General features: G+C 39.3%; 1 protein-coding gene across 3 annotated transcripts in view; it reads right to left on the bottom strand.

The window, feature by feature from the left end:
• The window catches only part of LOC149260379 (S-adenosyl-L-methionine-dependent methyltransferases superfamily protein), a 413,041-nt gene that overhangs the window by 296,738 nt on the left and 90,984 nt on the right, over positions 1 to 25,319 (bottom strand). The gene's annotated exons all lie outside the window — the stretch shown is intronic.

Here is a 25,319-nt window from a genome sequence, read left to right as displayed (position 1 = left end):
GAGTCGCTCCCGCCCGGAGCGCGTATTGGGAGCGGGACCGGGGGGGGAGGCACTCCCCCGCAACTATGTAGAGACCAAACACCAGACAAAGGCCCACCTGCAATCTTGTATAAGATCTAATGTGTCCCCCCACCTTCCAATACAACCAAACATTACTGCAATTAAGTAATTGATCTTACAAATCATGGAACCAAGTGGACACTTCATAGTGGCATGCCCTTCCATAATGGGCTTCAGAACGTACAAGTGTCTCCAAGTTCAAGAAGAAGGTTAACCAAGGACCCTATTAGGTGGTTTCAGCCTCTATGGGGGTGACATGTCCATGGTGCATCCATCAAATGGAAGGTGGTATGTGAAATAATGATGGAATGGAGTACGACATTAGGGGAAGGCTCCAAGCCACATGCCACAGTACAAGGGTGGCTACAATAAAAGAAGCCCACGCTTGGGTATATGAATGTAGGAGGGAGTAATCATGGTACATGAGTTAACCTCGCCATTCGTTTTTTTACCCTTCTTCATATGCCATTTGCCTTTTATAGATTTTTCTTTTGTAATTACTTGGGGCTCTAGGGAATGAGAGCGTGATATATAGGATATAGCAGTGAATACCCCCTTAAGTTGGGGCAGTTTATTGCCCAACAGGGGTTGGAACAATCATGGGTTCCTCAATAATGTAAAGGGAAAATATGAGGGGCCTTAGAAAACCAAGGTCATGGCCATGATGATAGGGGTAGAGCTCATGTTTGGCTTTTGCCCACATGCTAAATTTGTATGTCTCGGCCATCTTTTGTGTTTTATGGTACATTTCCTGTTAAGAATGGCCAAATTATGTTTTTTTTTTCTTTTAGCTACATCAACCTTCGAGGCATCGTTCCAAGTGTTGAGAAATATAGGGCAGCTAGATTAATTGACTTATCTTCTTTTAATAACTACTTGTGATGTATTTCAAACTTATCTTGATTAATTTCTTCTCTCACCTATTATTATTATGTTCTTATCATTAAACAGCTACCAAACCATAAAGAACAAGAGACAAGAGTTCACAAGATAAAGGCTATCAGCCAGGGCCAAAACCTCTCATCTTGAGAGGAGAACCCACAAGAATTATTCTCTTCTTATAGAACCTCAAATTATGAATTCCAAGACCTTTGACCCTTGTCAAAGACCCCTCCAAGACCAAGTCAATGCTTTCCTCCTTGATGAGCTTTCCTCTTGACCTCAACAACTTTTGCAACTTTGACCCCTAGCAATTTCTTCTACAAAAACCCTAGCTCTTGCATGTGTGGAGAAAAATAATGATTTCTTCCTCTTTTCTTCTTTGCTTGAGTTGATCCTTCTTTCTGAGAAACTCAGCTTGCAAGGTCTTCTTTCTACAGTAGAAAGTAGCCCAAAATATCTTGCATGTGTGAGGCGTATAGCCCAAGACAATCCTTAATATTTCGCTTTTCTTCTCCTTAGATTCTCCTTCCCTTCGCTAGGTATCCTTGGCTCTTCTCGTGCTTCCACGAGATCCTTGTCTTCCTTTTCAAATGAGGTCAAGGTCTCCTTTATATATAAGTCTCCTACTAGGTCCAATTGCTCCTTTTAGGCTGACTTGTCCACTTATGAAGGTCGACTTGTTCTTTGCACCATGACAAGGTCTTGGAGGGTCTTTTGACTCTATTTTGACTCAAATAAATTTTCTTTTACAATATGTAGCATGCCTAAAGGGGTCTTCCATACATGACACTGACTCAATTGACTTGTAGACTAAATGACAAGCACTAGGAGCACTCAATGGGTGTTTGACCTATAAATCAAATAACCTTGAGCATGAAACCCATGCCTCAAGAATGACAATAATATATTTATTTTTCTCTTTACATAAAATCATGATTACATGTCATTATGAAAACCAAACCTAGTTACATATTTCAACACCAGACCAGACCCAAGGTGTGGACAAGGGGAGGGGGAAGGCTAACTCCTTTTGGACCCAATGGACAAATGTGGACCCAGATGGAAAATATGGTGAATGGGGTTATAATGAGCAGAGGGGAGTGATGTATATGGTGTTGAGAAGCGGGACCACGCAACCAAAATCAGGGTTTCCCATGTAGTGCCACCCCTAAAACTAGTAGCTAATAAAGGAGATCTCACGGGACTAGGATACAAGGCTAACCATCAAATTGGACAAAGGAGACAATCGTACAAACGAAGCCCACTCTTTTCCCCAAATCCCCCCACTAATCCATGCCCAAAAGTGTCCATGATAAGTAAACAAAAATACCCAACTACACAATGAAAAGTCATACCTTCGGGGTTGGAAGGCCCACCTTCAAACATACGATCATAGTAGATGGGTGAGGGAGCATACGGCTTGCTCAAGTGTCGGAGATAGTGGAATATCAAGCTATCTAGTGGCTACAAGGGGTCTAGGAGAAAAAATTTCTCCTATGAATACTACCAACGGGTGGTGGGTAACATCTAACTCTAACTGGGACATGATCTCTCAGAAGAGTGCACGAACGCACTGGAACAGGGAGGTCATGAGAACACCAACAATCTCTTGGGACCGCAGACCTGTTCACTTGCACATATCAAAGATCAAGCACATGGGGCAGCCTGTTTTTGTGGTTTCTTATGATCGCCCATGCTTAATATTAGGCCCTAAAATAAACAAGAAATAAAATTTACTCTAAATGTAATTCTAATATAAGTGTAGCTATTCTAGCATGATAATATCTTATGATGTTAGTTCTAATGAGCAAAATCAGCATGCAATGTATCCTACCCTAACATGCATATTATTTCAGTCAAATACTAAGTGTAATCATAAAGTCAGCGCAACCAACATATCATTAGATCAATACAAACATGCATGTCTATATGATTACTCGTGAAATAGATCCAAAAGCCAACATAGACACAATCACATGGAGGATGATGCAGGTAGGAGGTGGGAAGATATGATACCCATTTGATGTAGAAAGGAGTCCTAGATGAGGAAAAATATGTCAATCTAGAAGCGCAGAGCCTTCCCTCTAAGCACAAGATGTAGGATTAAAAGACCAAACCCAAGAACTCCCTATCACAATCATTGTTCATAATGTTATGCTTTGTGGATGCCACAAGATCATGATAGGAAGGGAAAGGGGATTGAGGAAAAGGGGCCATGATTGTGTGCTCATAACTCCCGATCAAGTCTATAACTCCCGATCAAGTCTGACAAAGGTATTATCAAGCATGGGGATGGTAGCATATGATAAGTCCATTTGAAGGCTACCACCTAGATCTGATGCCCATTTTCTTGATAGGAGCATTCCCCATGAATTAGGAACATCTATCACAACAATATCCATAGTCATTATTCTGTCTAGGTATGCAGCTAGGAAAACCTGTAAATCTTTAATTATCCCACACACTTCAATTCTTTTAGAATCCATTGAACATATGTTGTGATAGGGCCTAGATACCCTTAAATTCAGTTGCTCCATGACTTTCTTGGTCATGACATTTGATGAAGCCCCTGAATCAAGCATGCAGTTGTGTAAAAGACGATCATTCACTATCACAGTAACATACAATGGTAGATGATCTTTGTTTCCCACATAACAATTTATACTTTCCAATACAATTTCCTCATCTTCTGGTTCGTTATTAGGCTTTTCTTCCCTTTGAGTAACTTCAATGGCACTTAGTAACTTGGCCCTTTGAGATGGTATCTTTAAAATTTTGTCACTGGAATATAAACCTTTGCATTATTCACCCAATTGCCCAAGTCAAAATTTAATTCCAAAGTAGGAGGAGAAAAAATTATGTCATTACTCTGGTCTTGGATATCCCTTCTCTAATAAGTCATCCCTTTGTGTTTTGCCATAGCAAGAATCTATCCAAATGTAGCCTTTTCCCCAAAAATCTCAGTGACTTTGTCAAAATTTGCAATCATACTGGCAACCCCAAGATTATTAGGCCTATGGTCAATCTCTTGATTTCTCTCAATGGTGTATACTTGATCTTCCATGGAGAACATATTGGTTTGACCACTTGTTCCTACATGCTCATATCTAACATGCCATTTTCCATGATTCTCTTCACATATGAGCATGTGGCCTCTTCATGGAACTCATTACATGGCCTACAAAAGGGGGGAATTTGATCTACCATGTTGGTGGATTCCAATGGGTTAGGAGGCTTATAATCTTGTGGAGGGCCTTTATTCTTTTGTCATCTTTCATTTGGCCTCGGTTGGAATCTTTGCACTTGTGATCTTTCCATGGCCACCAACAAATTTTGCATGGCTTGCATTTCTTTAATGTGATTTGCTTCCATGCTCTTGATGAGTTGAATTAATTCTTTAAAAGGATCATGTGTAGTCTCTTCCTTGGCCTTGCCTTTGGAATCACTAGATTTTGATGGCCCTCTATTGAAACCAAGAATTTCAGATTTCCTGATTGCTTTCTAGCTTCAAGGCTTCAGATTGAACTACAATTAGATTCGTAGGCTCCTTCCTCCTCAACTCATAGGCAATGTCAACCCCAAAAGCATCTAGATATGAGCATAATAGAAATTCATCGGGAGGTTTAACAATAGCAAGCATGCTTTTTACTAATTCATTGAATCTCTTGTTAAACTCCTCCATGGTTTCATTCTCATTTTTCTTCATGTTGCTAATGGCATTGATCAAATGCCTATTTTCCTTCTTCTCTCCAAACTTATCTAAAAATGCAGTTAGAATGGCTTGTAAAGAGTTATATGAGTTAACAGGTTGCTCAGTGAGGCAATCAAGAGCATCCTCTTCTAAAGATAAAACAAAAAGTCTCATCTTCACATCCTCATAGTTAGCAGTGTTACACCATTTAAAGATACAAACATTAAAGTTTTTCACATGTGATGTAGCACTAATGGCATTGTTACCTTGAAAGGAAGACAACTTTTCAATAGCCTTGTCAGGGTTATTGCGAGGATAGCTATTTATGTTAGTGAAGTCACAAGGAGCAAAAAGATCATTCATGATACTAGGCTCTACTTGTTATTGAAAAAGCAAATGAATATCAGAAATAGCCTCTTGCCCAAGACTAGCAAGAGCTCGATTATGAGAAAGTTTATTCAACCTCTCTCTAAAAACCCTTCCAGGATTAGGAAAGGAGCTAACTAGACCACTTGAATTTCTCCTAGTAGAGACTCTTGCAAAATTTGGATCGAGTGGAGTCGCCACTTGAGAAAGAATGTAACTCTAAAGTTCAAATATGTTAAAACCAAAAGGTTAGTCAATTCCCAAGTACAAGAAAGCTCGTCCCTAGCAATGGTGCCAAAGATGTTACTGTCGCTGCATACACCTACCTACAAGTTGAAGGAAAAAGCCTTCAACCCCACAAGGTGTGGTTGGTAGCAAAGAACTCAAAGAAGGGGTTGTCACACTAATCTCTACTCTCTTTGTTTAAGCTATCTCCTAGGTTAGCTAAGGGGGTTAATCCCTAAAGGAAAATTAAGTTAAAAATGTGAGTTTCTAGGAGAGTGTTATAGTGTTATGGATTACTCTTAGAGATTTATAAGCAAATGTGATATGAGCAATATGACATCAAATAATTATGACAACCATCAATACATGAGCATTCAACCAATGCCTTCAGATAAATTGCTCTAAAATGAAATTATATTTGCTTAAATGAAATGAAAAGCTTTCAAATGGAAAGCGAAAGTAATCCTGAAAAGTGAAACAATAAATTGTTAGCACAAGATATTATAAATGCTTTTATGATGAACAAGTTTACGAATCAAAGCATAGAAACTATCTTGTTCAAAAGGATACAATTAGAAATCTACTTGTGAGAATGAGATGATAAAAAGAACTCAAATGTTAGACCAAGATGACAACATGCAATTAAGTTTGCAACAAAATAAGAGTACTTGAAAGTGAGATCAATGACCATCAAAATGGCAATATGTAATTAAGCTTCAAGGGTAAACCAATTTCCAAGCACAAGAAAGTTAAACTAAACTTGTTGCAGAATTAAGAGATTACAATGCTTGCATCCAAAATGCTTCTTGACATAAGATTTGATTGTGAGACTTTTAACCATCAAGATAGCAAGAAATTTAAGAACTTTGCAAGTAAAGTAAATGTGATGAAATGGTGTTCTGGTTTATTTTTTAACTAGCGCTAAAGCAAAGTTACAATTGTACTCTAGTCCTCGGACCTCATCCTCGCCCAAAGATTTGCATTTGACAATGAGGAGTCAATAGAAATAGAGGGTCCCTAAATGTCTTTTCAACCAACTTAAATTGGAGGTAAGTTTTAGTGATGCTTGGGGCATGTAAGTAAATTAACCGAACAATGAAAATTAACTTCAACTTGAAATGTACTTGCTTGACGTGTGTTGAACCTGCCGCCTACACCTACCTACAAGTCAGTGAGAAAAGCCTTCAACCTCACAAGGTGTGGTTGGTGGTAGGGAACTCAAAGAAGGGGCTATCACACTAATCTCAACTCTCTCCGTTTGAGCTATCTCTTAGGTTAGCTAAGGGGGGTGGTCCCTAATGAAAAGTTAAGTTAAAAGATGTGAGTTTCTAGGAGAGTGTTATAGTGAAAATGGATTACTTTTAAGGATTTATGAGCAAATATGAAGTGAGCAACTTGAAATAACAATTCCAATCATTAATATGATTAAAAACCATAAAACCAGTTACAAGGAATTTGCTCAACAATTTAAAGATATATTTGCTCAAAGTAAAATGCAATGCTCTCAAAAGAGAAAACAAAGTAACGATGAAATGTAAATAAGAATTGTTAGCACAAGATATGTAAGATACCAAATGCTTTTGAGATAATCAACTTTATAAATCAAAACATGTGAAACATATCTTGCCAAAACCTAGAAATTAATGATTAACTTGGAAATGTAAAAGAAAGGAAGTGTTAAACCAAGACATCAATATGCAATTAGACTTGAAACATGAAAAAAAAAACTTGTTTGAAATTATTACAATACTTGCGTTTGGAATAGACTTTGCATATGAAAACTCAAACCATCAAATACAAGTAAAATGTAATGGAAAGTGTTCTTGGTTAATTTTATTAATTAGTTCTACAACAAGATTACAATTTAACTTTTCAATCCTCAGACCTCACCCTCGCCCAATGATATGGATCTCACAATGAAGAGTCAATAGAGAAGTAAAGGATCCCTAAGATGTCTACTTCAACCAACTTATGTTGGAGATAAAATTTTAATGAGGCTTGGCGCCTTCCTACACTAAAATGCCTAGATGAAATGCAAATTGCGTCAATTCCCCAAATTAAAATAATGATACATGCAAATGCTTCAAAAAGATTGATTTGCAATGCTTGAAAATGAAATAGTGTTCAACATAAGTTGCAATTATAACTTCAATTGGAGGAATAAAATTAGCTTACAAGTGTTGCATGTGTTTCATCAATGAATTAAAATGATATAAGTAATTTGCATGAAAGTAAAATTTGTTTCAAATAGGCAATGACAATAAATTGCTCCAATATTCAAGATAACAATGTAGCATAAAATTGAAGCATGTATTCAAGTGCTCATGAAACAATTTCCCAAGGTAAATGGAAACGATTCAAAGTTTGTTAAGAGGATAAAATGCTTGCATCTAAAGGATGAATTGCCCAAAGCAAAGTGTAAGATTGTAGCTCCAAACAACAATGAGAAAGAAAATGCAAAGCTCAAATGAAATTGTAACAAACTTTAACTTAATGAAATGTGATAGTGAGGTTGTGTTAATTCCCAATTAAAGCATGCATGTAAGTGAATGAAGTATGAAAGCTTAAACCATGCAAATGTCAATTCACCCAAGAGAAACCTCCCTCTAATTGGGGAGATAGGATACCATGGGAGAAATCCCAAGCTCCCACAAGCAAGTTAGATATTTTATTAATATTACAATGAGAAGAGGGCCCTTCAAAGTTCTCAATTATACTTCAAAGAGAGTCCTCACAATAATTTCTTGAAACTTGGACACTAGACCTCCTTTCTTGAGAAAGTAGTGACAAAATCTCACAAAACTTATGCAAGGGAAACAAGGAGTGAGTTTCTTCCAAATGCCCACGGCTTCAAGAGGAAAATGGGCAACCCTCTAGTGAACTCGACTTGGCCAAAATAAGCGTCAAAAGGACTCACGACATCCTTGGAAATCGAACCCCCAACACTTGCTAAAGGTCCTGCAAACACTTGTTAGATGTTGCGGGAAGTTGCTCTTCAAAATCTGCCACACAAGAGTTAGCAAACAATCCAAACAATGGCTGCAAAATAAGTTAAGTATTAATGGAAAAATCAGCAAGATAAAATGTATATTTACAATTATAATTTACAAAAGGCTAAGCTAAAGAGTGAGAGTAAACTCTTGTCTTTGCTTACCCATCTTCAAGCTCTTAAATAGCAAATGAAAAAAATGAAGTACAATGATTTTTTAAAAAGAGATTTAAATTTAGAAGTTCTCGGCTTATGTATAAGCAATGTGCCAAAATCCCTGCAAAACCACTTTGTAAAATAAGACTATGAAGGTTCAAAGAACAAATGAGAGCTCCTTTAAGAATGTATCAAGAGTGGGTTGGTCTCTCCAAAGACTTCCCCTCACGCTTGATTCTGTAATCCCAACAAGATGTTCCCTCTACAAAACTTCAATCAAAAATTAGTTCCATATAGATTTAGCAACAAACAATGATAAAAAACTCTAGAGATTTATTTAAAACCAACTAGAGCATTCTATACCTAGAGCATACTTCTAAATCAAATGTCAATGCAAGATAGCTCTACATTAACAAATCTATAAGAGTGTATGGAAGCAAATTAAATCAAAGCATGAGTAAAAGGAATTATACCAATGCTCAACAATTCATCACACTCGAAAAGGAGGAACACCTCATGAATGAAACCCCAAAGTCTTTATTGATATTTCTGAAAGTGTACAAGGCAGCAGCACTTCCGCAAGCACAATAGCTAGTAACAATATGATACAATGTGAGAGCCCATAACTCTATTATATAGAGAGTTGGGAGCAAATCCCAATGAAGAATGACAATGACAAACGGCATTGGAGCCAATCCCAATGTAGAAGTAATTAAACAAGTGGCATGAGGTGACAATTCCAAATAGAAATTCGAATTTGTTGAATGGAGCTCCAATACCAAATGTAAAAATCGAATTCTGGCAAGTGGACATCATTTTCTTCTTCCCTTATGTGCGAAATTTGAATTTTATGGTGGAATGACAAATGTATATGGGTGGTAACCCATGTGGGGACAATTTTCCACAAAAATCTCCACTAAATATTCTCCCAAATCCTCCCAAATGTGCATTAACTTCACAAATTCGAATTTCCAAGCAGCTTTTTCATTTAATGCCAGAAATTCGATTTTATTTGAGCACATGTCCTTTCTTTGATTTTAGGAGTCCACATCACCTTGGGACTTCACTTTAACTCCCCCATAATTTTCCACAACATTTAGCATGTGTGGATTTATTTTTCTCCATTTATTTAATTTCTGGCTTAATTAATTGCTAGATTTCCGACTAAACTTAGGAAAAGTGGGTTTTGAGGGTCCAAAACACATTATTAACCCCTCAAAGTGTGTCATAGTAGAAAGTTGAAGGTGAGAGTTGTAATTTTTATTACTCATACCCCATACAACTTCTCTAGACTACACTTATTACAATTTAAATACAATTTTATTTGCAATTTTTGACTTGCCGTAAATCTAAATAATTAAAAGATGACTACCTAAACCTAACCAAATTCCACGAAATTTTTTGTGTGATCTAGTATGGTAAGATACATCGACTCTAGATACTAATATGTGTTAGGAGCTCAACCTTCAAACCGTCACCCCAGCTTTGGGGTAAAAAGTGATTGAAAAAACCCAGAAAATTATCTGCCTCTGAAAAAGAAGGGATAATTAAACAAACAAACAAAAAAAACACTCCAAGGTGTACTCGTTTGCTGATCGAATCCCAACATCCTAGGCCTGTTACAGACTCAAAAATCATCATTACTAGTATCACTTATTACAATTCCCCATAGGGTGTGGAATTTCGGTACAAGAAAGATGATGAGCAGATAGAAGTAGAGTTAAAAACTCTGTTGAGTGACAATATCTGATGGTACAAGTGTCTTCTGGATCATCATTGGACATGGAGTCTTCATGTAATCATCGGGTGCCACTCCAGTGGTCAACAACATGAAATATGATGTTACTTTATGGAGAAAATTTTCCCAAATACTTGATACATGTAAGAAGTGTTTAATGGTGAAGCATAAGTAAACTTGGAACTATGTTCAAACCAAATAAGATAAAGTAAAAAGTATTTGCATGCAAAAAATCTGAACTTGTTATGGATTTAAAACATGTAGTAAATTAAATTAAAGTGCATGCAAAATGCGTGTGATGAATGTTGTGTTAATTTCTCAATTAAATGATATGCATGCAAAATGAAATAAACCAACAAAATCAAACCACCAAGCCTCTCCAAAAGGTGGAGAGAGGGCTACCAATGAGTAAAACCCACGCTCCCAAAAATAAGAAATTTTATTAATTGTTACAAAAAGGAAAGGACAATGAAGTCTTCTCTAAAATCCAAGGAAAGTCTTAACAATTTGACTTCAAGCCATAGACCTTTCCAAGCTAAAAAAATTTGTAGTTTGAGACCCACAAAGGCTCAACAAAATGCAGATTTTTGAAGGAGAAAAAAAAAAAGGATAAGCCTCCTCTATGCCCACAACCAAGAGAGAAAAAGAGATGGCCAAAAGAATTCGGCTTCCCTCAAGAAGAATATGGCCTTGTCCAAGAAGAACTCGACCTAAAGGTGGAAGTAGTCACTAAATTCGAGCCCCAAGGTCTTGCATGCAAACTTGTAAGTAGTTTTCTGATAATAAATCCCGCAAGTAGCTGCAAGAGAACAGGTTAGAAATAATCTACAACAACACATGTTAGCTCAAAAAACTACAAAATATGTTGAAAAAAATAATCTACAAGAAGCTAAGCCAAAGAATATGAGCAAGCTCTCATCTTTGACTAGTCATGACTTAGCTCTTTGAAATAGCCAGATAATTGACATATGAAGTGCAATACGTGAGAAATAAAATCATTTTAAATTTGATATTTTGATGCAAGAAATAAAAGCTTTTAAGAAACTTGAAAGAATCCATGCAAGACACAAATAAGATATAGATGAGACTTTGGAGTTCAGCACATGCGAGTTCTCCTTGAATATTTTTCAAGAATGGGTTGATTCCTTCGAGAATTTCCCCTCACGCTTGAAAATCTTGACCAAATAATGATTCATCTACAAAACTTCACCACAAATCATTAAATCGACATGAAATTAAATAACTGTAGCGAAAAGAATTTCTAGAGATACATCTATTACCCACTAGAAGATTTATTTTCCTAAAACAAATAATTAATTCTTATGCTAATATGAGTTAGTTGCATACTAACATAACTTGGAACAAGCATGAAAGAAACAATGACATGACGAAATAAATAGAAGCATAATAAGAAGTTGAGAATTTACCACATATGCAAGGAGAAGAACACAATCACGCTTTACCCCAAACATTGTTGTATTATATAGCAAGTAGCGAATACAATCCCGCAGAGTCTCTTCAAACACAATAGCTCATATTACATGTTACCATATGAGAACTCATAGCCTCATTATATAAAGAATTGGGAGCAAATCCCAAGTAAGAATGCATGTGAGAACTGAGCTTGGAGCAAATCCCAAGAAAGATCAAGTCGAGTTCCAAGTGGAGATGATAGAGACACCAAGGCAAATTGAATTCTTCATGTGGCACCCAAGGAAAATCAAACTCTCAATATGGCATAGTAAACATATCCCTGAGTGAGCCAAAGCAATGAGATAACTCCAGTCAAACCAAATCAAACTCAAACCAAGTGTTCCCACTTCAGATGATGATCCCAAAGATGCTCTCTACAAATCCCTAGGAACTACGTGATTCCCTCCAAGTGAAACTTGTAATCTTCCATGTGAAGTGCTAAGTGTAGAAGCAACTCGAGCTAACAGTAAGAGAAGGCCCCACAAAATCCTCAGTATAAATATTCCGTAGAATATTCCTTCTGTACATAAATTCCTTTAATAAATTCAATTTTTCACATGTGCAATTACTCTTTTATCTCTAGGAAACTCGATTTTGCCAAATAATGGTGTATTTATGAAGCAGTGTGCTCAGTCATCCTCCACATGTTCGTTGACTCAACTCTTTGACTTAGGATAATTTCCCAGTCATTTCCACATCATTCTATCACATGGAATAAGTTATTTCTCTCTATTTTATTTAATTCTAGCCTAATTAAATGGCACAATTTCCACTAAAATTAGGAAATATGGGTTTTGAAAGTCCAAAACACATTATTAAACCCTCAAAGTGTATCATAGTAGAAAGTTGAAGGTGAGAGGTGTAAGTTTTATTACTCATACCCCATACAACTTGTCTAGACTACACTTATTACAGTTTAAATATAATTTTATTTGCAATTTTTGACCTGCGGGAAATCTAAAAAATTAAAAAATGACTACCTAGACCTAACCAAATTCCACGAATTTTTTTGTGTGATATAGTATGGCAATATACATCAACTCTAGACACTAAGATGTGTTAGGGGCTCAACCTTCAAACCGTCACCCCAATTTTGAGGTAAAAAGTGAATGAAAAAACCTAGAAAATTATCTGCCTATGAAAAAATGGATAATTAACCAGATAAAAAAAACACTCCAAGGTGTACTCGTTTGTTGAGCGAGTCCCAACATCCTAGGCTTGTTACAGACTCAAAACTCATCATTACTAGTATCACTTATTACAATTCCCCGCACAGTGTGGAATCTGGGTACAAGAAAAAATGATGAGAAAATAGAAATAGAGTTAAAAAACTATGTTCACTGATGATATCTGATGGTACAAGTGTCCTTTGGTACATCCTGGGGTATGGAGTCTTCATATAATTATTAAGTGCCACTCCAGTGGTCAACAAGACCTTTGCTCCATTTGCTAGGTACACCTCCATTAGATCTATTATTTCTCTTGTTGCTTCGTTGGGATGGACTTTACATCAGATGGATGTGAAGACTACTTTCCTTAATGGTGTGATTGAGGAAGAGGTGTACATAAAGCAGCCTCAAGGTTTTGAGGTGCATGAAAAGGAATCTCATGTTTGCAGGTTAAAGAAGGCCTTGTATGGACTTAAGCAGGTAAAAGAATTGATAGCAATTTGACGAGACTGGGATATTCAACGAGTGATGCTGATCCAAATCTCCATTTTAAGGTTGTGAAGTGTTGACACCTAATCTTTGAGTTTAAGATAAATTCTTGTAAAAAATGTAAATAGGAAAATAAAGAAGGTGAAGAGACACTGGAATTTGAATTCCAAGAGTCTCCCTCACAATGTATATATCAATAATATCTTATAGCAAATCACACAAATTCATTCGGAGTTACACACCTAGCCTGACATGGTATCAGAGCGACAGGTTCCAATTTAGTTTTCTGCTTTGTAACTCTTGCATTTTTCCTACTCTATCCTATGTCCGCTCAATTGAATTTCAGATTCTTTTTGAATCCCAAATCCTTGTGCACGTTGTCTCCTCCTTGAATGTTGTATTAAACTCTTGGTGCTACGTTAACATTGAGCATTGGTTTGTATACGTTGAAGGCTTGTCCGTTGTCTTGACTCTGAGTTTTAGTTTTTTTTGAGGTCTATTCATTGGATTGTTCTCTATTGTTCGGTGTGTTGAATGCTCTCTCCAAAGGCTGTGAAATCCATGAGTAATATGTTTGGTTGAACGTTGGTATGGTGTGCGATGGTTCTCTAGTATGAGCTCTCCATAAAGTGCGTTGAATGTTTGTTGGCTTGACTGATATGATAGCATATGCGTTGTATGGTGCATTGAGTTCCTTATTGAAGACTGTGCGCTGGTGTGTTTACCTACATTGAAGTTTTTGGATGGTCGATGGCATATATTATCACATATATTATGCGTTGGTGCATTGTTAGTGTTACATGTGAATGTGTTTTGAAGACTGTAAACTATGCTTTGTTAATGATGTGTTGAAGAGCTTGTATGGTGAGTTTGAAATGTTTCATTATGTATGGTTGGTAATGGTGCGTGATTCACGGCTAGTGTAGAAGGATGTGTAAAGGAAAATTTTAGTTTTTCGAACCCTTCAAATTGATGGGAGGCTAGCGCTCTGCAAATGCGATTTGAAATCGCCTTGGCTCTCCATACTGAAACCCTTGCTTCATGTAGCGCTTAATCTTCAATCTGAAGCGCCCTCACTGACGGTTCTCTAATGACTGCACTCCCAGGAGGGGCGGGATCCTCCCCCCTCCATACTCTGGCTCAACCTCTGACAACTCAAGGGAAAAACACAATGATCCTCTGCACAAATCAGCAAGCCTCCCTGAAACAAAACAAGGACCAGATCCGGCTACCAATGAAGAAGAAGTTGCTGCTACATGCGATGGCACTGGCAAAGACAGTGGCGGGAGTGAGAAAGTTCCTAAGATACCAACAAAGGCGACTTCATCCACATGCATACCAAAAAAGGCTGAAAGAATCAAAGTCGAGCTACCCAGCGAACGAATCAATGGCGAAATTTAATTTATGAGGGATCATGCACTCATCGGCAAGTTCCTCGGATTCTGAAAAGGCCCTGAATGGCTGGATCGCTTCAAAATGGAAGCCTAAGGGACAAGTTATTTTGCAGCTTGGCCCCAAAGGCTTCTTCACGGCAATCTTTAACTGTTTGGAGGACAAATCACGAATATTTGAAGGAGGTCCGTATTTCTTTAATTCTTCTGGATTGTTCTTAAGAGAATGGAAAGAAAGATTCGATCCAGACAAGGAGGATTTCAGCTAGGCTCCTGTCTGGATACGAATGTACTCCCTTCCTGTAGAATACTAGAAGGAGGAAACTCTAAGGGACATAGGCAACAACCTGGGGACCTTCATCAAAGCTTCTGAGGAAACTAAAACTCGCAAATACACTTCTTACGCCCGGATCTGTGTCCAAATGCACCTCTCCAAAGATCTTGCAGATTCGGTAAGTCTTTTCCACGACGACTTTGAGTGGATTCAATCTTTAGATTATGAGCACATTCCTTTTCGCTGCAGGAAGTGCCATGAGCATGGCCATCTCTTCAGGGATTGTCCCCTCAATCCTCAACCCAAACCCTCTGTCAATGATCCATGCACAGACTCAGAAGGCTTCATCAAAATCCCTAATTGTCGTCGTCATGCAAAGAAACCTACCCCTGCTCCTGATAGATCCAAAAAGCTAGATTCCCAGAACAGATTTGCAATACTCACCCCTAGTGAACCTTCTGAAAATCCTCCAGCTTCATCCTTGGATAACGCTGAAACACCTTCTCCCTCCAGGATCCTCAAGCATCCTCCTACTTCAGCTGACTCAGTTCCTTCAAGCCCTCTCGTCTCCCCTGCTCATAAGATATCTGATCCAGAAAATGCAGCGCAACCTTCTTCAATGGATCTGGAAGCGGCTCTAATCCTCAGTACTCAGGACAATAATCCCAGGGAAGAACAAAACATGCCCTCAAAAATGGATGAAGATCCAGAGAGTATCAGCTTAGAAGGTTTAGACATACTCAAGCTGGAGACAGCCTGCAAACAAAAAGAGTACAACTCAATCCCTCCATGGGAAATCGAAAGGCTAGAAGGAGTTCTCAGCAAAGCGCATCACAACAAATGCTTAGGAATACAAGCAGGAAGCCCATGGGATGGAAAGAAAATCCTAAAAGAAACAAAAAAAAGAGGGCGCAAAACGGACCTGCAGAGGACCATCATACTAGGAGAATTGCTCATGGAATCTGGAAGATTTCCTAAGCTGACAAAGTTCTACAAATCTCAACCCCACAGTTCCTCATGAAGCTTCTTTCCTGGAATGTAAGAGGATTGAACAGTGCTTCCAAACATAGAATGTTAAAAAATGTGATACAGCAAGAAAAGCCCTCCATAGTTTTTCTTCAAGAAACAAAAAGCAACAGTACCATCTTAGAAAAGATTCTGAGAAAGATCTGGGCCGGCTGCAGCTCAGTCACTGTGGATGCCTCAGGCGCATCGGGGGGACTAGCGATCATTTGGAACCCACAACTTCTCACTCTTCATGATTTCCACGCTTCTCATTTCTTTATCCAAGCCACTTTTCATCTCACAGGAACAGACATTCATGGTCACCTTTCAAATGTCTACTTCCCGCAACAATTAAATCAGAAACTGGCGCTTCTGGATACTCTCACGACTCTGAATTCAAATAGACAATTTCCACTTTGGATTGGAGGGGGCGATTTCAACATCATCAGAGCCCTGGAAGAAAAAAGCGGCGGCAGAACGAAATTAGAAGGAGACAGTATTGGCTTTCGTAATTTTATTCAAAATAATCACCTCATGGACATTCACACCTCAAATGGAGTCTATACCTGGTCCAATAAACGCAGTGGATCTCAGCACATCGCCTCAAGACTGGATCGCTTTCTTATTTCGGACAATGCCATACACCTTGGAGGGGATTTTCACGCCTCTATTGTGCCCCACGGAGGATCCGACCACTGGCCCATTATGTTGCAATGGGCACGCCCAGGCACAAAAAGCAACAGACCCTTTCGATTTGAGGCGTTTTGGTTCACCAACCCCAATTTCAAATCAGTGGTGAAGGAGGCATGGAAAACCTTCAAACCCTCTGAAGGAACCAAAATGTTCCAATTTCAACAGAAATTGAAAAGTCTCAAACAGGTTCTCAAAAATTGGAATCATACCCAATTCGGCAATATATTTGAGCAGCGAAAAAAATTGGAGCAGCAAATGTGCACTTTACAACAGAAGATTATTATGGAGGGGCGAACAGGAGACAGAGCGCACCAGGAGCAGATCCTTTGGACTGAAATCGAGACACGCAGACAGCAGGAAGAAACTCTATGGCGGCAGAAATCTCGCATTCGCTGGCTAAAGGAGGGGGAGAAAAACACGAATTTTTTCCACAGATCCGCAATCCAGAGGAGGATGCACAATAATATAGCATTCATTAACAACAGGCAGGGGGGAAAATTAGAAAAGCATGAAGAAATGGAAAAGGAATTCCAAGAACACTTTCAGGAAATCCTTAAGGAACAACCAGAAAGCAGAGATCAGGCTATTAAAAAAATTACACAGCTCATCCCTAAAATAATTACAGAAGACCACAACAAACAGTTGCTTCAACCTATCTCAATGAAAGAAGTGGAAGAGGCCATGGCTCAAATCAAAGATGGCAAAGCACCAGGTCCTGACGGGTTCACAGCAAATTTTTTTCATGAATTTTGGGAGCTGATTAGCACAGAAGTTTGGGAATTAGTGGAGGAATCACAAATAATGCATTGGATTCTCCCTTCGCTTAACTCTACCTTCTTAGCATTAATTCCCAAAGGGGCTGAGTCAAACACGCCCGACAAATACAGGCCTATTGCACTATGTAACGTCATCTATAAACTTATTTCCAAAGTCTTAGCCAACAGGCTCAAACCCCTTCTCCCACTCCTAATCTCGCAGGAGCAGACTGGCTATGTAGAGGGGAGACAAATAATGGACGGCATAATTCTCTCAAACGAGGTGATTCATTCACTGAAGCTTCTAAAAAAGCCAGGTATGATTCTGAAGCTTGATCTTTCAAAAGCATTTGATAAACTCAGCTAGTCTTATATACAACAGATGCTACTGGCATTTGGATTTAATGCAACATGGACTAGATGGATTATGAACCTCATCTCTTCACCCAGCTTCTCAATCCTGCTCAATGGTTCTCCCTCCAAGCCCTTCCGCCCCTCTCGTGGAATCCGTCAAGGGGACCCCCTCTCCCCTTTTCTTTTTGTTCTAATGGCTGAAGGCCTCAGCCGTTTGCTCCACTCAGCTATCTCTTCTCAAACCCTGAAAGGCATCTCTCTTCATGGTCTTCACCCTTTGTCTCATCAACAGTTTGTTGATGACACCATGCTCTTTGGACACCCTTCATCTCAGGAAGCCTCAACTTCAAAGATCTGCTTTCTCTCTTTTTTGAAGCCTCTGGCACCTCTATCAATGCCACCAAATCCCAGCTTTTCTTCTTTCATACTCCTGCATCCACTCAAAGAAACATAGCAAGAATTTTGGGATACTCCATTGCAACGCTCCCTTCGAAATATCTGGGAGCTCCTCTCCTAGACTCGGCTATTAAAAATGCCTCCTGGAGAACCCTCATAGACAAGCTGGAATCTAGGCTCTCCTCATGGACTTTTCGCTCGCTCAATATGGCCAGTAGACTTATCCTCATAAAATCCGTTCTCCAGGCAATGCCCCTATATCTCTTTTCTGTTTTAGCTGCTCCAAAATGGGTTCTTAAAAGAATCCGCAATCTGCAAAGAAACTTTTTGTGGGGTTCCTCAGGTCTCAACAGGAAATGGGCATTGGTAAATTGGAATGAAGTCTGTTAACCAAAAGCAATCGGCGAGTTAGGATTGAGAGATCCCCTCCAAAGTAACAACACAATGGGAGCCCGAGTTTGGTGGAACTGGCTCTCCAAACCACACACTCCCTGGGCTCGTCTTTGGCAAGCAAAATACGTACCTGGATGCCAATGGAAAGATCTTATTAGAATCTGCCCTACGACTCCCGGTTCCCTGATCTGGAATGCGACCAAGCTCCACAGTGCATTCATACAGGAACACAGCTTCTGGGAAGTGCACTCGGGTACCTCAGCTCAATTTTGGGAGGATTCATGGCAGCAACTCCCAAAACTAGCGTCTCTCTTTCACAAGCCAATGTGGCAGGCTCACATGCAGCATGCGGACCTCATCAACGTTCATCATTTCTGGCAACAACAAACATCTCACGATTTTCATTGCTGGAAATCAGCAAGCACTTGGCAGGCCAACTGGCAAGGCGAATCCTATACAGAGGTAGAGCAGGAGCTGAATCAAAGGAAAATCAAGCAATCTGATCAACAGGACAAGATTCGCTGGGGTCACACGCCTAAGGGTATGTTTACCATGAAGGAAGCACATCACCTACGCTTCACTCCCACGCAGGCAAACAAAGACAAACTCTGGGACCAAGTATGGCAACCAGGTTTGTGGCCCAATGTCTCCACTTTCTTATGGTTGTTAGGCAAACAGCGCATTCTCACATGGGACAAGCTGCAAAAACGAGGCTTCATAGGACCTTCAAGATGTCCTAACTGTAACCTCAACGCAAAAACAGCGGTGCATCTACTGGATACTTGTCCTCTTGCTACTCTCCTATGGGAGAAAATTGATAACTGTAACAGAAGAACTGGCAGAAGACAAGGAGACATTGCAGAAACTATCAGAAACTGGCCAAGGCATCCCTTTCAAAACTCTTTGTTAAACTCGCTATGGAACCTCATCCCAGGCTTCGCTTATTGGATATTATGGAAAGAGAGAAACAATAGGGTCTTCAACAACTCCAGCAAGCCTATCGACACTCTATGGCTTCTCCTCCAGCACAATCTCCGAGAGACTCTGGCATTAAGACAATGGCAACCGGCGGACTTGCCAGAACTCCCTCAGGAACGCCTTATCTTAAATGCCTGGAACATGGACTTTACCACTCCGGTCCAAATCAACCCCTGTTCCCCATCCAGCTCTGCCTCTCCTCTATTCTGGTCTCCCCCGGCTCCCAATCGTTCAAATTAAACTTTGATGGCGCGGCTAAGGGAACCCAGGACCCGCTGGTTACGGAGGAGTCTTCAGAGATGAAATAGGCACAATTAGACACATTTATCATGGCAATATCGGCATCGACACCAACAATGCAGCGGAGCTGGAAGGAATCTGGAAAGGTATCTGCATTGCAGAGCAAGAAAACATGTACCCTCTTGAGGTTGAAGGAGACTCCCTCATAATAATAGAAGCAGTCATCAGAATAAAGGCAGGCTCCCCAGCTTCCAAAACAACCACAAGTTGGAGATTACTCAGCAGATTGGAACAGTTGGAGGAACGATTGAGGATGCCCCGAAGCATCATTTTCAGGCACATAAGACGCACAGCCAACAAAGTGGCAGACAGAATGGCCAACCAGGGGGTCAGTCAGCAGACTCACAACTTCTCAGGCCCTCTCAGTGATACAAATGATGAACAGCTACAGAAGGAATGCATCGCTCTGGCGCAACAGGACTTTTCAATCCAGGCACAGAGGCGCTGATCGGAAAGCTAGCAGGATAAGGTCGAAGATGTCAGGCAATGGGTTACATACAGGGGCCATGGCAATGGCTCTGAACGGGCCACGCAAGTCAATGAAGGCGGTCCTCTTCTGTTTACACAGGCCCACCTCTGAGCTGGAGAACGCTCTTAGCTGGCAGCGTAATGTTGGTAAGGGGGACAGACTGAAACACTCCCTTCCACCGAATGGACAGTGCAAGTGTCAGGCGCATACAGGTCTCAGCCACGACATGCGCAAACCGGATTGTAATCTCCAAAAGCATCCTGATCTAACACATTCTTATCCAACGCATCTCTGTCATGCTGATCTAACGTATCTCTGTCATATGCGTATGCTAAAAAGCCATGGTATTGGCTTGATCTTTCCAGGCTGCGGCCTGTTGTAATATACTCTGTTTCTTTTTTTTTTCTTTTTAATATAGATTTAGTCCAATTTAGAAAAAAAAAATGGTGCGTGATTCACATATATGATTGTTCATATATATGGTGTGTCTGTTATTTAAATCATTGAAATAGATTACATATACATGGAGATTGTTATTCAAGACAAAGTCAAATTCCAATGGTAGTTTAAAAACAAATGAAGAGATATATCAGTTTTTGTTGAAACTATTGTAATTATTTTGGGCCCAATTCAGAATTTTTATGATGCATTCACTCATCTCTATAGTTAGAGTAGTTCTCTTTGGCAAAGAGAACTACCATGAATGGTCCAGGAAGATAAAACAGACATCGATTTTTAATGAGTTGTGGGAAGGAGTTTGTGAAGGAGGAGGAGGCAATCCTCCTAAGAAGCCCATTTCTGATAAAGAGTTCGCCATATGGGAGAACAAAAATAGCAAGGCCTATCCCTTGGTTGCAGCGCAAGTCACCAGGTTCGTGTTCGAGTTCGAGTTCGGCGACCTTGAAATTCGAATAAAGTTCAGCAACTAAAATTTTGCCGATAAAGTTCGACATATAGAAATTCGAAAGAAAAAAAATGTATATATATTAAAAAAATCAATTTAAAGTCAAATTCAAACTCCATAATGCACATTGCAAAGACATAAGATTATTGCTCAAACATTTAAATCATTTTCACATAATTTTATAAACCATGAAAGCGTGTGCCAAATTCCAATAAAGAACCAAGTTCCAACTTCCATACATAGTAAACAAGGTGAGAAATTCATCATAGACATTGGCAATTTGGCACCCATATCAAATTCAACAAAACCATGGGCCATATCAGATTTCATATATTGAAAAACAATCTGATAAAAAAGTATTCAAAATATATAAACTCGAAAGTTTAAAGTATCTTGGCAGTTTTAGAAAATTGTTCATGCAAAATGTAAACTAGAAATCTAAAACAGGGACACAAGTTTTATTCTTGATGTTCCCGTGGCCCACTTGTTATATCAAAAAGTTCTATATCATCAAAAGCAGTAGGAGCTGTGAATCCGGTAGATGCTTCAGCATTAGATTCATCAATCAATTCCCTATCAATGTCACTATCAATGTACAAATCAGCTTCATCCATTGATGCATTTGGAACAGGATCAATCCACGGAGTAGAGGAATTGGATGACTCTTTAGCCACATTTTTCAATGCCAACTGCAAGTTACTACGAACATAAACAAGATCTTCTAATCTTCCAGATAACAATCTATTTCTTTTCTTGGAATGAATGTGGTCAAAGGAACTCAAATTCCTTTCACATTTTGATGCACTTGATCCCTGTCTTAAGATACGAATTGCAAAATTTTGCAATTCTGGTGCCCCTGAACCATAAAATTCCCACCATACTGCTGGATCACTTCTGCTCCTATCATACTTTGTTGATTGTGTTCCAAATAACCCTTCTTCTAACCTGTATGCCCTCAACTGAGTTATGACCAAACCTGCAATTTCTGGATCTGGATTTAGCTTCTCAATAGACTGGATAAGTCCATTCATGACTTCTTCATCCCTATGTCTTGGTAACCCAAACAATATAGGGTCCAAATAGCATGTTGCTACATGTAATGGACTATGCATCATCTTCCATCTTTGATCAGTTAAATCCCATATCTCCTGATAATCAGCTTCCACATTATTAAAAGCAATTGCAATGGTCTCTTTGCAACGATCAATGCTTTCATAAACAAAACCCATACAAGGTTTGTCACCATCAACCATGCAGAGCACATTAACAATTGGGCCACACATTTTTAAAACCTTGTTTGCATTTTCCCAAAAGCCATTATTGAGCACTATTTGTTCAACACTTTTCCCCTTAGTTTCTTTTGAAAGGGTAGATCTCTCCCACTCAGTGTTGCAAAAAACAGCTCTTAGGCTCGCTTTTTCCTCAACAACTCTTTTCAGAGTAATATAAAAAGTGGCAAACCTTGTATCACAAGGCCTCACCAATTCTTTTGATGCATTCTTCCTATATATGCTCAAAGTGAAACGATGGTTGATGATGAAGTTTGCAATTGTTTTGGCTCTTCAGATTGTCTCATTGACCTAAGGAAATTTGGCTAAGTCATGGAACATTAAATCCAAGCAATGAGTTGCACAAGGGGTCCAGTAAATGTGATTATACTTTTCCATAATCAGCTTCCCTGCACCAACACAATTTGATGCATTATCTGTAATAACATGGACAACATTTTCCTCCCCAACCTCTTGAATCGCTTCATCCAAAATTCCAAAAATAAATTTTGATGTCTTCACTCGATCCATTGCATTTACTGCCTTTAAGAAAAGTACCCCTTGAGGACTATAAACAAGCACATTGATCAATGGGCCATGACACAAATCTGACCAACCATCACTCAAAATTGTGCATCCTGTAAGCTTCCAAGACTCTTTAATCTAAGCCAACTTTCCTGTCACTCTGTCTTTTGTTTTCTTTGGCAAAGTTGTCCTTAAAGCTTTAGATCCGGGAGGAACATAGCCCTTCCCAAAATCAATGGCCTTTTTAATTACATTTTTAAAATATAAACTCCTCGCCACATTAAAGGGAATTGCACATGCATAAAAGAATTTTGCAACAGCATCATCAACTTCTTGTTTCTCAACAGGTTTCCAGAATTGATTTAATGTTTTGGTTCCACCTGTTTTTGCTTGAGTAGAACTTGATCCACCAATGTTTGAGATTGAATTAATGGTGTTGGAGGAAGACATGGCAATCTCCCTCTCAATTCGCTGCCTCTTATTTACCCTTTTCTCCTTTTGCATCTTTGAAGTGAAATGGTCTTTCTCCACTGTGGCTTTTTGTTCATCGAAGATCTTAGTGCAGGTTTCAACACCATCTCCACTTCCATTGCTAATACCGAGAAGGTGATCCACTGCTCTAGTTAAAGTGCCAGTGAAGTCATGTCCACACAGCTGACATGAAAGATTATTCCCATCTTTTTTGACAAAATTCCAAGCTCCAGCAGTTGATTTTGGGGGTGCCATTGAAATTTGAAGGTTCTGAACCAAAACCTCTGATTGTTGAAGACTGAGGTGAAGGCTTGAAGCCTGAAATGTCTGCAATTTTTTTTCAATTTACATTTTAATTAGTTTTATTTTTTTTGCAGAATGAAATTATGAAAATTTGAAACTATAATTTATATAAAAAAAATTATCAGATCAAAATTCAGCCTGACCCTCTTTAAATACTGATAAATTGTATTTAATTTTAACTGATAAAAACTAGTAAATTTTATTGAACTGATAAAAAAAAGTGTATTTAAATTTTTGACTTACCTGGAGGCTGGAACTTGGAAGCTGGAGTCTGGACAGTGCACTGTGCGGCTTGCTGGAGGGCCGAGGCTGCTTGAGGGCTTGCTTGAAGGCTCACTGCTCTCAGGAGTCAGGCTCTGTCAGGACTCAGAAGGCTCACTACTCTCAGGCTCTGTCAACTTTTAAGGGCAGAGTCCAAGTCTCAGGCCTGTTGATGAGGCCAAGTTGCAGGCTGCAGCCTCTACATGAGAACTTAAGTCCTTTAATGAAAACTATGTGATCCTGATCCAAGTGGGCCTCAATTTTGGTAAGACATATTATAAATTTATAACAAAAAAAATGTACAACCAAAAAAAACAATAATACACAACCTACAGGAGTTTGAAAGTCTGCACTGTGTAGTACCTTTGAATCTTGATCACTCACTGATCAGCGTTCGGGTGAGAGGGCGATTTTTGCACCCTGGTCAGCACTGTAAGATTTCAGCCTTCAGGACGCTGCCACAAGCTTCAAAGTTGAAACCACGTTCACAGGCTACAGCCTGAGATGAGGTCGACGCTGAGACTCGGTGCTCCGAGCGGTGCAGGCTGGCAGCTTCGAATTGGAATGCTAGCGAAGCCTGAAGGTATTGGCAGGCTGGCAGCTTCCAGGTTACGGCCAGAACGTGGAAGTTTGGAATCCGTTGAGAGCCTGAAGGCTGAGACCTCAGACAACTGAGACTTGAGAGTTGAGAGTCGAGAACTCACGCTGTGTATGCAATGAGAGTTGAAACTTGAGACCTGTATGAGCTAAGTCGAGGTCAGTGGTCGCCGCCGGCTGGTCGCTGCAAAGTTTAATGAAACGAAACCTAACTTCTTACAGCGGCAAACAATAAAACCAAAACAAAACCACGGGCCCGCATTCATGTTTCAATTCTAATTTTTTTTTAAACTGAAAAAATCTAATTTCAACAAATTTCCAACGATTTTGAACGATTAAATTCGCCTTAAAATTCGAATTCGTTTTCAAGTTCGAGTTCGCCATTTTGTTCGGCGAACTTAAACGAATAAATTCGAATTCGTTTAACGTTCGGCGAATATCGAATTTTTTCGTTCAAATTCACCGAATCCGGTGACTTAGGTTGCAGCATCAGTCAATGAAGAGGTGAGTCGTCATATTACGCCACTTATAGATGCATTTGGTGCTTTAAAGAAGCCGAAAGAATTATATGACTCCAATTAATGATCAAGCAATTCAATTCAGAATTGAAAGACGACGATCCCCTTGCCTTAAACTCTTAAATAAGAGCCATTGTCCATGATACAGAAGCCATTGGTGTTAAAAAGGATGTTCCTCTAACAGCTTTCGTCAAGGCATTGTATCCCACTTATTCTCATTTATCTT

This window comes from Pinus tabuliformis, chromosome 6, assembly GCF_031772625.1.
Source record: "Pinus tabuliformis cultivar Carrire ecotype Pingquan chromosome 6, CPIR1, whole genome shotgun sequence".
NCBI classification, from domain to species: Eukaryota; Viridiplantae; Streptophyta; class Pinopsida; order Pinales; family Pinaceae; genus Pinus; species Pinus tabuliformis.
Note: the sequence above shows the minus strand (reverse complement) of the source record. Positions and strands in the feature narration are given on the sequence as shown.